The sequence below is a fragment of the Balearica regulorum genome, chromosome 1 (genome assembly GCF_011004875.1).
Source record: "Balearica regulorum gibbericeps isolate bBalReg1 chromosome 1, bBalReg1.pri, whole genome shotgun sequence".
Lineage (NCBI taxonomy): Eukaryota > Metazoa > Chordata > Aves > Gruiformes > Gruidae > Balearica > Balearica regulorum.
In genome coordinates this window covers 8,747,895-8,765,163 of record NC_046184.1, presented here as the reverse complement: position 1 = coordinate 8,765,163, position 17,269 = coordinate 8,747,895, and the positions used below count along the sequence as shown (strand labels likewise).

Sequence of the window (17,269 nt, the reverse complement as noted above, 5' to 3'; positions counted from 1 at the left end):
CAAACTGTGGTGAGCAGCCTGTGCTTTTGGATAGCTCTGTGGGAATGATGAAAATCAAGTTGAAAATCAAGTCCACATAACCACTAGTCTTAAGCAGAAATATCTTTAAGGGGATATTTAAGCTGTGGATTTCCAGAAGCTGGAAGCTTTATTAAAAAAAAAAAAAAAGTCACTAAATGTTTCCCTGTTCTTGTATTTTGTGCGTTTCTGTACCATTTAAGGAATTATGTAACATACGAAGGAAGAGAACAAAGAAAAACAACAAAGGCTCTAAATCCATATAACAGGACACAGCAGAGAAAGCAATCAACCGTATTCATCATCTATGGTTCATCCAATTTACACCTGCTGTAGAGCTGACCCTTGTAGGAAAAGAAATACCTGGCAGCTATTGTCCAGTCACGTTAGGTATTACATTCCCTCCCCACAGACAACCAGTGGCCAATACATTGATTTTACAATCAGTCCAAAAGCAACATCTTTAACACCATGGTGGATTATTGCCCCAGCTCTGACTCAGGGAGCATTTCCTCCTGCTCTTGTGTTTTCCTTGGAGACCTCTCCATCTAAGCCCTGACCAAGCTCAACCTGCTTTAGCTTTTGAAATACGACAAGGTAATAAATCACAGCTGCGGGCAAGCGGGGCGTCTGTGTTACAGTAGTTTAGCAAGAAGGCTGCTGTACAGTGCCATGACTGCTTCCCACTTTGTGAGCAGCAGTGTGTATGTCCAAATCCTACCCTGAAGTCAACAGACAGGATCCCTCCTGTGTGCCCACACCCCAGGGGGGTGATGGGGAAGGGATACAAGTAGCAGGGGCGCAGTTGCAGGAACAGATTTTCAGAATTCAACTGAATGTTGCAGACTTCCCAAACAGGCCATAGGACTCTCTTGTAGGGAGCACCCTCCATGGATAAGGCCTTGTCTCAGGAGCTGGCAACCTGTCTCCTGCCCTGTCATCCTGCAGGCTGGAGGCAAGCAAGCAGGAAAGCCCGGTGATGAACGGCGCAGCGCTGCAGCAGTGGGCAAGCTCTATGAAGCAGTCCCCATGTTCAAGGAGGCTACTGCAGGTGCCTCTGCTGCCCACCCCGGTGGTCTTTCCTCTCCCACATAACCCAGTGTGCGTTGTGCTCCTCCCGGCACTCCTCAGACCATCACGCTCTTGTTGAGAAATAAGACACTTTGCAGATTTGGTGCCAAACACTGGAGGAGGCATTGGGTGACTTTCAGATCAGTTTAGGGGATTTTTGTCCAGCAGATAAGAAGTATCAGGCGGAGGAGTCCTGCCCCACAGCTGCTTCACTGCTGAGTTCCTCACAGCGAGGTTGTCGCTGGCAGACCCCTGCTCGGCAGACCAGCTCCCTGCTGAAAAGAGGAATCCTCTTCCAGGCGCTTGCATCCAGCTGCTGTAACAGTTTTGAGGGAAATCTGGCCCTCTACTGCCAGCAGCAATTTATGCACATTTGCAGGTGTGACACATTTGCTACACATGACCTCTGGGAAGGCAAAAGCATTGCCTTGAAAGTGTGTCAGTGATACCACTTAGCACTTACATTTTCTACTTCAAAGTGTTCTACCAACATTAATGAAGTGAGCTTAAAAAGAAGAGCTGGAAATACTCTAATAACATGAAAATATTTCCCTGTAACGGGTATATAAGCAAGAAGACAAGAAAGCCAACATAAAATGAGGACTTTTTTTTTTTTCTTTAATGAGCTAGTTCTGCTGAACCTATTCTAAATGGAGCTCATCTGTTTAGCTGAAACCCTCCAGCCATTTCTTGATAGTACTGTGCTCTGGAATATAGCAACAAGGGATATAAAATTTCGGTTCCTGAGACCCTGGTGGCCTGGGAGAATATAGTACTCAATTTAAGAAGATTTTAAATTACTACACTTATCACTCCAGACTATTTTTTGAGATATATGTCAATGTATGGTACAGAGTCCCTCCAAGAAAGATTCAGCCCCTGTTTTGAAGTTCTGGGACTGAGGGACCTGGCTGAGATTTGACCAGGATCTGTAGACAGTCAGAGGTGCAATTTTCTTCTGAAAGCATCATCAGGACACACATAACTGTGAACAGATCAGATAGATAGGTTTGAACAAAGCAGGTAAAATTGCCAGATCCAGGCATCTCTTAAGCTAGTGTCCCATTGCTTTTAATACAGTTAGGATTTTGCCTGCTGGACCAAATTCCCAGCTCGACACTGAATTTACTGTAGTAGAAACCCCTTAATCTCTCTGTGTTTCCTTCTCTCTGTGCTCTTTCCTATCTCGTCATCTGCGGATAAGGATGATACTAATGTCTGCCTCCGTGGGTGTTATGAGAACTAATTAACTGAGCTTTCAGGGAAACTTCAGCAGAAAAGGCAAATTTCTTTTCTGGAGATGAAACACATACATACACACATGTATAGATATAGATATTTGTGTGTATAGAGATACATATATATATACACACACATATAAGCTATACCTATTACCTACCAGACCTTTCTCTACATCAAGGCTCTTCTCTTTGGCTTATCTTTCTGTCACAATCCCGCTATTTTTAAATGCTGGGCTTTATTCCAAGCTGGTGTGGAAATGTCAGGCAGGTAGTTGTTAAAAAAAAAAAAAAAAAAAAGCCTTTGCAGTCTTTTTTTTTTTATATATAGCATTTTTGTTCTGTAACCATTGTTCCTGCCAGTCAGGAAAACTGCTTGGTTTTTAATGAAAAATCTGAACACCAACAAATTGCAACCCTCCCTTTCAACACAGACATGCCCTTTGAATTTAATTATGCCTCAGGCAACGCATTATAACAAGCATGTGATAAGTGACACCAAAATCTTACAACAAACACAGCAAATATCCCCCACCGGGCAAAACTAAGTCGGTACCAGATTGCCTGTTTTGGTACCAAGTCACTCGGGGCCAGTCTGCCTGATTTACGCCATCTGGGCTGAGGTGTCACAGCTTGGCCCCAATGAGAGCCGAACCCCTTTATTGCTGCCGAGCACCCGCTCACTGCGTGGCCCTCGATGCCCGGCTCTGGCAGGAGGGGATGGCTGCAGGAAAACATTAACCCCAAGGAAGGGGTGGAGGACCCCGCTCTGGGGCAGGGACATTCCTGGTGGGGTGATTCAGAGCACCCAGCGGGAGCTGAGAGGAGCCGGGGGCAAAGGAAGCGGAGGAGTTCAGGAGGTTTCCTTTCCTCCCAGAATAATTTCTCACAAGCTGTGTCAACTATCCGCAGTTAAATAAATACTTGAAATATCAACATTTCCCGTTTGGAGGGAGAGGCAACTCCAGTTACCTTTGGTTTTGTTGTCTTGGGAGATGCAACAGTCACTGAGAGGAGACTGCCTGGGATTTTTCTGAATGTTCACAGAAGAAAATTTCCTTTGAAAACAAACACCCACAGCCCTGCCTGTAATACAACACCAGGGTCAAACTCTGTCCTTTGCATCCTTCTGGATGCTAACATGGGATAACGCAATGCCCCTGTGTTATTTAGATCCTCCATCATGGCCAGCAACTCCCAAGCAGCGACAGATCTATGTTTGCCATCTCTTTGGCGATGCTGGTGGTGCACAGTGGTTGGGTCTGGTATCAGGATCCAAAGTATTCATATATATGGAGAGACAACAGTGGCAGATGCCTCCTGACCGCTGGTGGGCAAATTATTAATTCCATCTAACCTCAAAAGTCATATGGCTATAAACACAAAATGAAGCAATTGCAATCCTGCCAGAGAGATTCATTCTTTCAAAGTGGCTCTTTCATTCCTTTTCTGTTCTGTGCAGGTGCCTTGGCTCACTGACATTTTAAGAGAGGCATTTTTTTTAATTGTATATCAGGTATAGCTGCTCTGGGTCTGAAGACCCTTGCTCGTGTCAGGAAAATGGTTCCTTGCAGCGGTACAGCTCTCTCACGAGCTTCTGCAGCAGCGGGTTTCACTTTAGTCTTAAAGATGACAGACAGATAGCGCTTTATAGAGGAGAGGGCTGGGATGCACAATCAAGTTCTTGAGGTTTAATGTGTTTCTGTGCAGCAGCGGAGCACAGCTGGGTTCACACCTTCAGCTTGCGGTAAATGCAGGATTTAAACTACACGTTACTATGGCCTGAGTATGTCTCTGGTCAGATATTCACAATAAATCATTCACTTTCTTGAGCACAATAACTCCATCATATACCTGTGTCCTCCAGATAGTTAAAAGTTTAATTCCTGATTTCACCACTAACTTGCCCCGCAACAATGGGTCATATCACCTCCTTAGGTTTCAAACTTCAAGCGTAAAATGGATATAACAGGAGTGCTTACTCAAAAGGGTATTGTAAGGACAAATACAATAAAGCCTGTGAGGTGTTGAGATATCCAGAATCCCTCAGCTGGCCTGAGGGACATTTTACACACACTGTTCTGCTAATAGGAATCAGAACAGCAGTGCTTTGCTTTTAGTCATTCACAGTGATCCTCGTTATTTTTACAGCTGCGGAGCTGACAAATGATTTAGAGTCTTGTCTTTTGATGCAGTAAATAGAAGCCAACAGGGCTGCGTAGCTCTACAGGAACTGAGAATCTGGACTGCTTTGTTGCATGCTTTAGTGCAAACCTGCAAGTCACAATGCCTGTACCAAAATATTTCCAAGTGCATCTCCTTTGAAAGATGAAATTTTGGGAGCTGCTGTCATATATCTCGCATAAACAATGCAAAGGATAACATCAAACATTTGGAAGTGTGCAAGTACACCAAAGGGAAACATGGTGATTTACTGAGCTTTAATCAGTTCAATATAATTCCATGAAGTTTACACCTAAAGGACTCGGATTGCTGTAACCGTTACCTGTGAATAAAGCTTGCTTCTGGCAAGTGATAATTAATTCTTAAATCTTGGAAGCTTCTGAGTTTCAGAGACCCCTGAGCACATTTGTATGAAGATTAGACATTGTTTCTTTTCTCCTCTTTTCTTTGAAGTCTTTTCTTCAAAGATTGCAGCTCGCTGTTCAGACTGCATAAACCCTCTCTTGACAGAGACCGCTTTTCTCTGCGCTTGCAGAGGCTTTGGGTCTGACTCTGCGCTCCCTTACTCTGCTTTGCACCCCACTGAAGTGCACAGAGAGATGTCAGCATCACATCACTGCAAGTGGGGAGGAGAATCAAGCCCTTTGCCAAATACATCAAGTGATTTGCTCACCCCCTGTGGGGAAAATTTACCACATAACAAGGCAGTAATTGATATTGATGGTGCATGTTGTTCACATTTCATTTTTTTAGACGCTTGTTTTCAAGGTTGTGAGAAGTCAGGTTACAGTGATCAAAGGTCGAAGCCTTCAGTTCCCTGTAAAACAAGTTCCCCGGGGCTATGCTTAATGTGGGAAGAAATTAGTGGTGAGATTTATACAAGGCACGTACCTAAGCTAAAAAAGACCAAAGACACTAAATTGCAAGAGTGAGATTCTCTTCTTATTTACATCCCTATGAATTGTAAGCAACTGCTCTGATGTTGAAGGAATGACGTCCTCCCAAACTTCAGTTGGAGTAGGAAGTGTTTTGTCTGTAGCAAATGCAGCTGAACTCGTATGTTCACACTTTAGATGAACTTCTTACTTCTCTCCTCAAGCTGTGCACTTCTTGATCTTGTCATGAAAAAATATTTGCAACTTCTTTTCTAATGAAAAAAACAACAACTGTGCAGTCAAGGAGAAGTGGGGTTTTTTGTTTGGTGTGGGGTTTTTTTTCCCTATTCTGGGGTACTGCTTTCTGTCAGGGAAGGGGAAAAGGAAAGGGGAAGGGGAAGGGGAAAGGGAAAGGGTTCATATAATTCAGGAATTCATTTTTTTTACAGCTTGGGATAAACTAACTCCCATTAGTGAGAAACTAGAAAACCAGGGTTCCACCTTTATAATTCAGAAACCATGAGGATGATTCAGTTATATGTATAGAAGGACCCCAGGGTCTTAGTATTAAACAGTCCAAGTCTTCCAATATTCCTGTTGCTGCCAGTACTCTCAGCTGTGCTCCCTCTGTGACCACTTACCCCCCATGACTTGTGTGAGGAAGTCACTGCCAAGGTGAATAAAGGTTGCACTATCCAGGTGAATCCTTGTAGTTTAAGTTTCTACTCAAGGCAATCACCAAAGACACTGGGAAAAAGCAAACAATGTTCTATAGTCTGGCCTAAATCGGCACCTTTCCATTCAGCACCAACACAGTTTTAGCCAAATCACTGCAAGCCACTACAGAATCCTTCACACTGAAAATACATGGCTGTATGTGATGATACTTAATTCACACAGTGTCTTGCTCATTAGCAGATATCTTTAAAGAAAGGTTAACATTAAACCTCTGTTAGGTCAGAAAATAGAAATATCAGAGAAGTGAAGTGTCTTGCTCAAGACATCGAGGCCAATGACAGAATCGGGAGTGGAGCCTGGAGTGCTCACACATCCCATCTTCTAACCATCTTTTATGCTACATTGATTTAGTGTCCTAACTGGTCTACTCATGCTCAGTCCTTCTAAGCACTCTTGAGAGTTTGCTCTCACGTCATTTCATAGCGCACAGCCTGGTGAAGGAACTGTTTCTAACTCTTGTTATGAGTCTCTTTTGTTCCAAAAATTCAATTCACAAACCTGAAATTTTGGACCACTTCTTGAAATTGGCACTGCAGGCCCCATATGCTGCCATCACCCACCCTGAGCATGGACAGCACTGTCCCGTGGTAGACCAACATGCCAGACACGCAAGTGCAACTGCACCAGGAGACTTCTCTCTAGGGCCACAGGCCAGATGACGAAGAGCCAGGAGAGGAGGTTTATAGCTGAATATCTTTGCCCAAGGGAAAGCAGGCCAAAGAACACAAAATTTCGGCAGAGGGCACGTTGCCCTTGATTGTGTGGAGAAGGGCCCCCGCTGGCTGGAAACCCAGAATTAACAACAACAACAACAAGAAAATTAGTAAGGCTTGCCAGCTGGGGAGAGACATCTGGCTAGTGATCAGAGGGGCCTATGAGTCAATTAATCCATCTCCGAGCTGGATTAGCACATTGAAACATGCTTCCCTTCTCTGCTGCAGAGGGACCTGTTGAATGAGCTGTAAAGATGAATGGAACTAAAGAAATTTCATTTAGATGAAGAAAAATGGCTCTGAAGTAGTGGGTGGGTGGTTTTTACATGCCTTATGTGCTGCAAGAATTAAGCACAGCTCAGAGAATTTAGGGCATGGAGCAGCCATTTGGATACAAAAGCTCTTGAATTTAAGATCTGATGGATTTTAAATTTATATCTAGATATCTGCCTATTTATTTCTCATGCTTATAACATACCTAGGACAAAAGATACTGCAAACATGGATTAGGATAAATAATTCTTTCAGATCATTCTTCCCCAACTATGTTACGTCAAATTACCGTGTGTGTCTCCACAGAAGCTACTCCTAAGCTCTTCTGCTATTATATGGAATGGCAGGAATGCTCTCAAGGATATCATCCTGCATTTAGCCCTGAAGAGACTGAGACTCGATTTCCACCTTCTCTGTCATTGCACATCAATGGGACATGGTCTCCTTAGATACTTTTCAGATCATTAGAGACAGGTCTTGAAGGGACTTCTTTGTCACTGAGTTCAGTTCCTACTGTCATGAGCCATCAGGTCATATAATCCCTTCCATGGATTTCTTAAGCTCCTTCTTCAATTTTGATTTCTTTGTCTGTTATTTCTGCTGTCAGAAGGCTTTTTCAAAACTTCATTTCTCTGCTGTTTAGAAACTTCTTTATAATTTCCAATGCCCATTTATTCAGGACCAGGTTACAGCCATTTGTTCTTGTGCCAGAAATGCCTTTTAGTCTCCTCCCTCCTGAGTACTCAGCCCTCTGAGGTGCCTACAAATAGCTGTCAAAAAATTCAGCTTTCCCTTTACTCAGCTAAATAAGTGAAGCCACATTGCTCTCCTCCCTTAAAACAGGCTCACCTGTCCCCCGGTTATTGTTGTAGTCCTTTTCTCTACCTATTCCTATTTCAATTATTATTTTCACAATACTACATGGAATATACACAAGTTTTAAATGGTATCCTGTGCAATGGCACCAACACCACCTTGCATCTACAGAAAATACCCTTTCTGTCTATACCCTGGAAGTTGTATTCACTGATTGGGTACTGAATGCATCAAAGCAGTTTCCACTGTTGCTTTCAGCAAAGGAGCTTTCAGCTTGAGGAAAGTATGAGAAATTTCTGTTAGCACCTGGAAGCTCAACACTGGAGACCTCTTAAGAAGAGACACATGAGTTTTCTCATTCAGGAGAGGATCCTCAGGAACAATCTTGATGCAGCTATTAGCAAAGCAAATTCAGTGCTAGGATGCATCAGGCAAGATTTCTCTAGCAGAAGTAGTGAGGACTATCTTTGTCCTTCACTAATAAGCTAAACAGTGCCAGTGAAAAGTCCAAGACAATATCATTTTATTGCCCATACTGAGAAATTACTGGAATGGTCCCTGGCATAGTTCTGACCTGAGTCATGGAGTTCTTTTGGGACATGACACGATCCCATGTAATTCCTAGACATGGCTTGGGACTTAGCACATAGTGGGGACCAGTCACCATATACATTTTCAATGTGAGCACCCTGTTTTAGAGGCTGAGAGACGTTAGCTGTGTGGGTGCACACCACTGTGGGCCTAATGATCTCATTGCCTGAGAATGGTCCCACGTAAATTTAATTTATGAGACTAGACATAGCTATTGACGCTAGTGTACAGCTCCACATCTGAAGGACTGTGCACAGTTCTGATCATCCATATTCATGACAGAGGAGCTTGAAGGTTGCAACTATAGCTCTTAAACAGTGACAGACACCAGAATGCGATCATCCATATCACTTAATTGCTAACACAATCCCCGGCCCCTGAGTTTTGGCCAAGATAACTCTCCCAAGACAACATCCGGGAAGAGACTGGAGACTGTCTCAGCCCCAGCAGCATTCACAACAGATCCCTGGGATGTAACCATCCAGATATGGAGTGCCAGATATTTTAGCTGTAAGGGCACAAAACAGCTGTACCAGATGGTATCCGGACCAGAGAGTGGTCCATGACCCATCCTATTTGCTACGGTAATTGCAGACAAACTGAATCAGGTGTAATGAAGGGCTATTTGGGTGATCTAAAGCAAGCAGAATTAACTCTGTGAGAGCAGGTAAAACAGATTTTGAATGCTTTTGAAAAATGCGCTTTATAGTCAAAGAGAGTTTTATGTACAGAAACTGTCCACAACCCCTGGGAATTTGGTCCTCAATTCCTTTAACTGGAGCATCCCAAATGATTTCAACTGTCACATGTCATGTCAGAGAGACAGTGAGCTTTGACACAATATGTACCTTCAAATGGATGCAGCACTTCTCTGGGATGCAATGACAATTGCTGAGCATGATTTCCTTCCTAATAAATATGGAAACTCCACAGGCAGCAGTCAAAAGAAATCTAGTCTCCTTGAAGACATTTCATATAAATCCCCTTCTTTCTTTCCTCTGTCCCTCTGCTATCTGTCTCCTCTCTCAAGGAAAGTGCCAAAGTGGATAAATTCAAGGCTTACCCCTCTGTAAAAGAAAGGAGGCTAGAGAAGTGAAAGCCCAAACCCACGAACATCTGTACATAACTAGGGTCATACCAAGTTTGCAGATATCTAGTCCCTCTTGTTACTGTGTCACTCAGTGTCCATTGCCAGCCACTGACTGTTATCCAGCACAGACAGTGCCAGAGATAAAGAGGGAAGGACTCTTTCTCAGTGTGTGTTTGTATAAAGCCTACTGCAGTGAGGGTTTTGCCTTGTTAGGACTCCTACTTATACTTACACAATACTTAAATGACAATATTTGTGACAAATTCAGGTATCTCATCTAAGGAGGCAGGGAGGGGATGAGAAGCACTTATCTGCCTTTTTCTTTAAGTGCAAAGGGGAAAGATTCAAACCTGCTCCCAGTTTGGCATATGTTCAGACCAAACATTCAACAATGCAAAATCCTCTTTGTTTGGGGACCACCATCAGTTCTTCCTCCCCTGATGGTATCTAAGAAGAAGCAAGTTAAGTACATGCAAGCTTTTTGTAAAGGACAGAATACATGCAGAGAGGGATCAATGCCATGGACTACAGAAGTGCCTCCAGCCACTTCCCTGCACCTCTGAAGAAGGTGCCTCGGGACTAATCCAGCTGTCATCTTGTCCCTCCCCACCAGCTGCAGGCACACCATGCTCAGTATACCACCAGGCTGGGTTCTCTTCTAGGGCCAAATGCTGCTAATTTTTACAAATTTGAGATATCTATATACTCTTCCATTCATTTATTTCACAGTTGTGTTCTAAGCAATGTATCTCCTAAGACTTTTTGGTCCATAAATCACAAAAGTAATCTAATGAAACAAGTGATCATAAATAGATATGTATGCTTGGAAATAAGATAGAATTTTAACATGATATGCAGGTAGATATAAATAGAAAAAAATATTGAATTTATGGACTTTATAAATTTACTCAAACTTAGTCTGAAAGCCCATCAGTGTGATGGAAGGACTTCAACTTGTCTCTTATCACCAGTGGGGAATATGGGACTTATAAGGATGAAAAAATGTGCCTACAGTCACACTCGACCCAGAACTGTGAATTCAGTTGAGATTTCCTGATCATCATCTCATTAAGTTAATCACAATGAGAGAAAAGAGTGAATTAAGACAGCTCTAGGAACATGACATAGCTCTAAATATCCCTCTATAGCCATTAAACCATGTTCCTTCAATATGGCACAGCAAGAGACACAGGGAAAGGACAAAGAAAAGACAAACCTGGTCAAGATGATTGTCACCCATCTAATCTCTGTCAGCTATAACCTTATAGGTGTTTGCTGCCAGTGGACCCAAACCACCAGCACTGGCCATCTCAGAAACAAGCAGTCCCTCAGCCAGGAAGCAAAAGCAAAAGGGTATTTTAAATTTACTTGCAACTCATGTATAAGGGAGCCTGTGTATTATAGAAACAAGTGTTGTTGAAAGAGAGATTATTAGCTTGTTTACAAGCATGTCCAACAGAAACTCTGGGAATAAGGAAGTTTTTAAAGCAGATTGTCTACCTCATTCAGATGTGTCAAGGAGCTGATCCAAAGACACCCAGGAACTTTAAAAGGCGCTGGAGCAGGCCCATCAGTTTCTAGTACTAATAGGAGCCAAGCTGTTAGTGCTTTTGCATGACATCCTGTAAGAAAAAGCACTGGCATTTGGTTTATTCAGGAGAGATTTCACCATCTGTTATTGTAGAGACCCAATAATGATGCAAAAAAACAAACGAAAAATCCTAACCCTGTGTCACCATTTCAAATTTAGTGAGGTCTTAAAATATTCCTGCACAGGTAGAGGATTTTGCTGGAGAAGAATCAACACAGCAACGGGCTCAATTACATCCGAGTTTCCTGTGTAAGATCTGTCAAGCAACTCTTATCATCACGTCTGTAAGTGAGTGTGAGTAATGGGTATTATTTAAATTCATGTGGTATTTACTACCTACACCCAGACAGATAATGGACAGATAGCAGAACAATGATCAGCAAGCAGCTACCACTTAATTCTTGTTTTATTCTGCAGCTTGCCTGCCTTCATCTATCTTCCCTTCTGAAGAAGTAAGCACGTTCCTTCTGTCTCAAATGGAAATGCAATGGCCTATTATGAATTCATTGCAAGTTTTCTATTTTCCATCCAAAATCATGACAGTGATAAAAAAATAAAATCCCACAGTATTTGTTTGCAAAAGCATTCAGCTCTATAGTATATGTTTAGCTTTCTGCAATTGGATTTCTCATTCCCAAAAAGACACAGTCAACAAGTGAACTTTCTAAGTAGCAAATATAACATTTAAGAAGTCTATCTGCCTTACCAAAATCCATAGGTACTAAGTATGGTGGTAAGGGCAGAGCATCCTAAGAAATACTGAAATAATCTGTTGGCTTGCTGCAGTTCTATTGATTTCAGAAACACAAAGAGAATATGCTGAAGAGGAGGAAAAAACAACATTAAGTAGCATCACGTGAATGCAGTAGTAAAACATCCTACATACTCTCATCACTGTCAGCTTCCTGTAGGAAGAAAATATGTGTTCAGCCCTGAAAACTACCTCCTTTCAATACAAGTATTGGTACGCATTCATTTGCTCTAGCTATCTGAATTCCTTTGGGTTTAGTGAAGCTGTCAAAACCTTACAAGTGCGAGTGCTGTTGTGTAAGTAAAATTAATGACTCCTTTTCTGCTTCCCATATTTTAAAGCTTTAAATGAGTCTTATTGCTGGGGGAAATGGGAGGAGGAGCGGAGGGGCTGTCAAAATGGGATTGTAAATCTTTCGGTGTTTAAAATCTTAGACCTGATTGACCTCATGACGGTGCTTCAGACCGGCATTTATCTTGGTGTTGTAAAGCAAGCAGACTATCTTTACCCAGGCATGAATCCCACTTCGCAATCTGTTGTAACTAACTAGGATACGAGGCTCAAGTGGAACGGTCCAGTCAAGCAAGTAAACATCGAAAAACAAACAAAAGCATTTGCATTTGTGGAAGTATTAAATGTATTTATAGTATGCCCTTTGAGTGTGTTTAAGTGTTGGAGTAAAAGGGCACAGTAATGTGAACACATATGCAAGTCAATTATCAAATAAAATTGAACTACAGGAATAATTAATATCAATAATAACTCATGCTTGCCAGAATGGTGTGTGCTGTGGTTTTAGCTGATGCTTGTCATGACAGGGGGGGTCACAGACTAAGGGTTGTTTGGGGAGAGGGCTTCCTCAATGTCCAGATCCCCCAGCACATTGTGGGCTCCACCCTGAGCTGTAGGCTGCTATGTTCAGTACAGTGAGGAGGACTTCCCAGAAACACCCTGTTTATGACTGCAAGATGAAGGCTGGCTTCAGAAAGCAGTGTCAGCCTGCCAAGCACCACTGCCTACATGCTGTCTGTCTAAGCCAGTGGCTCTATCCCAGAGTAATTTAGACTCAGCTCAGTGGAGGTTGTTGACACCCTCGTATTTCAGCTGGCCACGGTACACTCCCCTACAGCCATTAGAAAGGCTCTCCAGAAAGCATGTTGGAGCAGGAGCCAGACCCAGCTGCTCTCAAAATCCTGTGAAGGAACTTACATGTGCCTAGAAATGATAGGGAGCCCTGGGAAGATGGCTAGCTTATGACTTTTTCTCTACATGCTAGCAACAGAGATGACCCCACATGCCTTGTTTAATTGCTCTTCCATCAATCCGTTCAGAGGGTGCAGGAGGTGTAATGGTCTGGAGAGTATCTCCAGAGAGAGTACCAGGGTGTGTGCTCCCAGTTCTTGCTCAACCTACTAAAATAGTCTCTCACAACCCAGGAAAAAATCTTTCCTTACAAGGTATGTCACGATGTTGAAGTTAGATCTGAGGGATGTTGCCAGCTGAATGAAATCTGGCTGAAGCTTGGAGAAGATGGGATTCATGTTGTTATCCAGTTTGGCCAAATTTCTGCTGCCACCAGAGGCATACCTAATTTACCTCCATGCAAAGAAGAACAGAGTGTACTCACTGATAAGGCTATACTATTTGCTGGAGGAGTATATAGCACATCACAAACATTAATTCTTAAGACAAAACCGCAAGGTCAGAAAGTAATGCTATCCCTATTTTATATAAGCGCAAAGAGGTGAGCCAAAGACAGAGATGAGACTGAAACCAAGTTTCAGTACACTGTTTTATTTACTAGACTGGTGCCCTTCCAACAAATGGAAGTGGATTTTGTCTATCATATTGTAAGCCCAAAGCAAATTAAAAAAATTCTCATGGTTTTTAATGAGTTGACTGCAGGACATATGGAGTGTACATGAGTTTTTTCCTAAGAAATTTGGGGAAGTCAGTCTTTAAATTACAGGTTGTCATAAAGTCAAAAAATGCTGAAGGACACCTCCGTAGAAAATGCCAGGATTTTCTCTTTCTCATAAACAAAACAAACAAAAAAAAGAATATTCAGGGCATTTTGAGTCATTCTGATCTAATGTTGTAGAGCTCTTGACTCTTGGTTCTGCTACTGGCTATGCAGTCACTTCCCCACTGAAATTCATCAACTTTCTGGACAAATAGCTTTGTAAAGGGTTAGCATTGTGGCTACAGTGGTCTAATTTAAGTAAGGCAACATTTGTAAAAAGAATGTTTTGGGGAGAAAAAAAAAAAAAGCTTTGGATAATGAAGCCCTGAAAAAGAATTTTGGTACCCTAAATGGTGTCTACTTTTACAGTCATATCAGTCTTATGACAAGAACCACTCAGGAACCACTTCTTGTGTATGGACTGGGCTGTACTGAAGGTAATATCCCACTGCCTCTAGTTGCTTGTTCTCTTCATTGTTCTTAGACACTGATGATCTCTGAGACTTAGATTCTGGCACTGGGAAAGAAATGATCTTTGCTGCTTCTGCCATTGATTTACACCATACTTTGTTTTCTCCATAGCTTCTCATTGGTAAAATACAGGGATGACACTTATCCCCAGTCATAAAGGGATTTGTACGTGGTGGTGAAGTACAAAATATTCGTGTTTATTAGTTCAGCTAGTGAAAAGGAGAGAGCTGTCCACAAGTCCATGAAAAAATATTTCTGAGTGTAGGAGAAGTAACCAAAGGAAAATGAGGTCTGTTGCAGGTTTACTTCCCTGTTGCCTTGCTGAGCTATCCAGGATAGTAACAGTCCCTGAGTGAAGATCATGCCATCACTTTAGACTCACGGTATGCACTGAAGCACGGCTAATGCTCTCCTGTAATTGTTTTCCGAATGCTGAAAGCAGCCAGAAAACCCACATGAATGCATACATATACATGCTCAGTGCTACTCTTAGGCTGATGGAAATTTTATAAATTGCTAACCCTGTCTGGAACTGTATTGCTTCCAACCAAACATCAGCACATTGATTCGAGCAGCAGATCTACAAGCTGAAAATGGGTTCTCTGAAACAGCAGGCTTAACAGCTGAAAGCATCAAAGCTCTGAGCCACCGTGCTGGCCAGCTGATGAGTTTTTAATTTCTTCTCCGTGGGTCCTGAGATGCAATAGATGAACAGGAACAAATTCATAAGTTAGTCTTGTAGACATTTAAGTATCAACAGAGAAAGTTGCACTTTCTAGCAGAAATTAAAATAATCAATTGGTGTACTTATATGGACCTCGAATACTCATGTTAATATGGTCCATGTGCTCATCTTGCAGATCTGTTTGTTCCTTTATTCAATATGTTTACAATGGGGGCCTACCCACACTTGCAGCAGTCACTCAGGGGCACCAGCATGCGTCTGGGAAAATTGATTAGTTCACTTGCATATGTGTCAGATAAGCTCCTGCCCCAGACAGTGAATGCAGGTGTGTCCATATACCTGAAGACAAGATCCAGCTCTACATCACATGCAGATATCTATTAAAGCTCTCTGACTTTCTTACTACACCTATTCAAATTCAATATACTTTATACTAGATGCATCAAATAAGAGAGGGAAGGAAGGAGGAATTTAATTTTTCCACTTGAAAAATTATGGATCTTTGTATTTCATTTCTATGCCTTCCCACATTACACTCTAATTTAAGATCTTAAGTGTTTCTAAATAAGGTCCTAAAATTCAGTTTAAACACAAAATATTCATTCAGGATGAATGAATAATTCTGAATAGCTGGAACAAGAGAACAAAAAGGTTTTAATGCTAACAATGGGCCAGGTCCATCAACAAGCTAACTATGATGACACAAACAGAGTCCCTTTCACTGGTACTTAATTTGGCCATTGCATTACACAGTGTTTTATTCCCCGTGATTACAGTCCTAGCTCAAAACAGTCTGTTTGTACAAGAGAACTCATAGTTTGAGTCTATAATGCTCCTGACTCAATGAACCACTGGAGCCAGTCAAAGGTCTCATGTTGACTCTAACAGATGTTGACTCAGGAATTGAAACAACTTCTTGAATTCAGCTTGAAAAATGTATGCATTTTCTCTCAGTGTAAGAGACCCTTTCAGTGATGCCTGTTGCTAAATTTGTCAAACATCTGGCTCTCTTGAGCCCTAGTTGAATGGAAATGTAGGGTGTGGTCTGCTTGAGGCTCAAGTTAAGGTGAGCCAAGAGTGTGCTGAGTGTCAGAAAGTTTCAGCCAGGAATTGTGTAAGTACAAATGGAGATGGAAGGACTGCTGCTTTGCAATTTAAAAAAATTCTAGGAAGCTTTTCTTCAAAAAGTAATGGCAGTTGCTTATGCTTTGAAGCAGGACACTAAGAGTGAGCACAAGAGTCTTTTGGTCGAGACTTTTCTAAACCTTTGAGAATATCCTGAAGCTGGGCTGTTACCAGCCCTTCAACATAATCACCGCTTACACATACTCAGGAAAACCTTCTTAAGAGACCAGTGACTGAAGCCTTTAAAAAGTCTGTCCTCCCTGAAAACACTTGAGCCTCTCAGCTCTTCTAGTGCCACCCAGAATAATCCCACAAAATACAGAAGGATGTTGCATTACTTCACAGTGGCTGCTTGGGACCCGCTTATCCCTGCAGAGAACGACAAGAGCACAGAGGCAAAGCCAGGATTTTACTGCAATTGCTGTTCTCAGCAGCCAGCCATGGTAGGGCTGACCTCTAGAATTCTCCTCTCTGCTGTCAGCACAGTCAGGTAGAATGAAACAAAAAATAAATAAAAAAATGCTACAGAAATGCTAAGGCCATCCAAAGTGTCTTACAGTGTACAAATAACTTAGGAGAAAGAGGCTGCTAGTGTGAAGAAGGGGAAGATTTGGAAGAGGAACACAAGGAGATCGCAGCTGGGAACAAGGAGTGGGATATGTCTGAGAGCTGCTGGGGGACTGAGCTGAGCAGTGATCAGTGAAGGGAACAGTTCACAGACTGAAGAAATGGCACTTTTAGCATTTGCAATCCTAGTGTAAAAAGCAAACTTCCTACATGCAAGCATCCTACAAAGTTAACTCACCAAGTTCATGCTGGACTAACTGGGGCATGCTGTAAAAATAAGAGCATTTATCTGTCATGAATGCAAGCTTATAGATTGATAGATCATTTGATCTGTCTGACTGTATTACGGATTTGCCATTAGCTTTCATCTTTAGCCATGCTGACAGAATCAAAAAACATATTTATTACACTTGGTGGGGTTTAATCGACTTTGCATTTTCCTGTAAGTGGGGCTGGAACACAGATAATCCGCAAAAGACACTGACAATCTTCCAGTTTATTCATATTTA

At 42.2% G+C, this 17,269-nt stretch overlaps 1 protein-coding gene across 3 annotated transcripts in view; it reads left to right on the top strand.

The window, feature by feature from the left end:
- LOC104641010 (metabotropic glutamate receptor 3) overlaps positions 1-17,269 on the top strand; it is a 112,094-nt gene that overhangs the window by 27,660 nt on the left and 67,165 nt on the right. The window contains exon 2 of one of the 3 annotated variants that reach the window (XM_075770735.1): positions 11,384-11,482. The exons of 1 other annotated variant lie outside the window; for it this stretch is intronic. The gene's annotated coding sequence lies outside the window, so the exon portion shown is untranslated. Of the gene's footprint in view, positions 1-11,383; positions 11,493-17,269 lie in introns of all 3 variants that reach the window. One more of the 3 variants, XM_075770652.1, reaches the window with a different exon arrangement.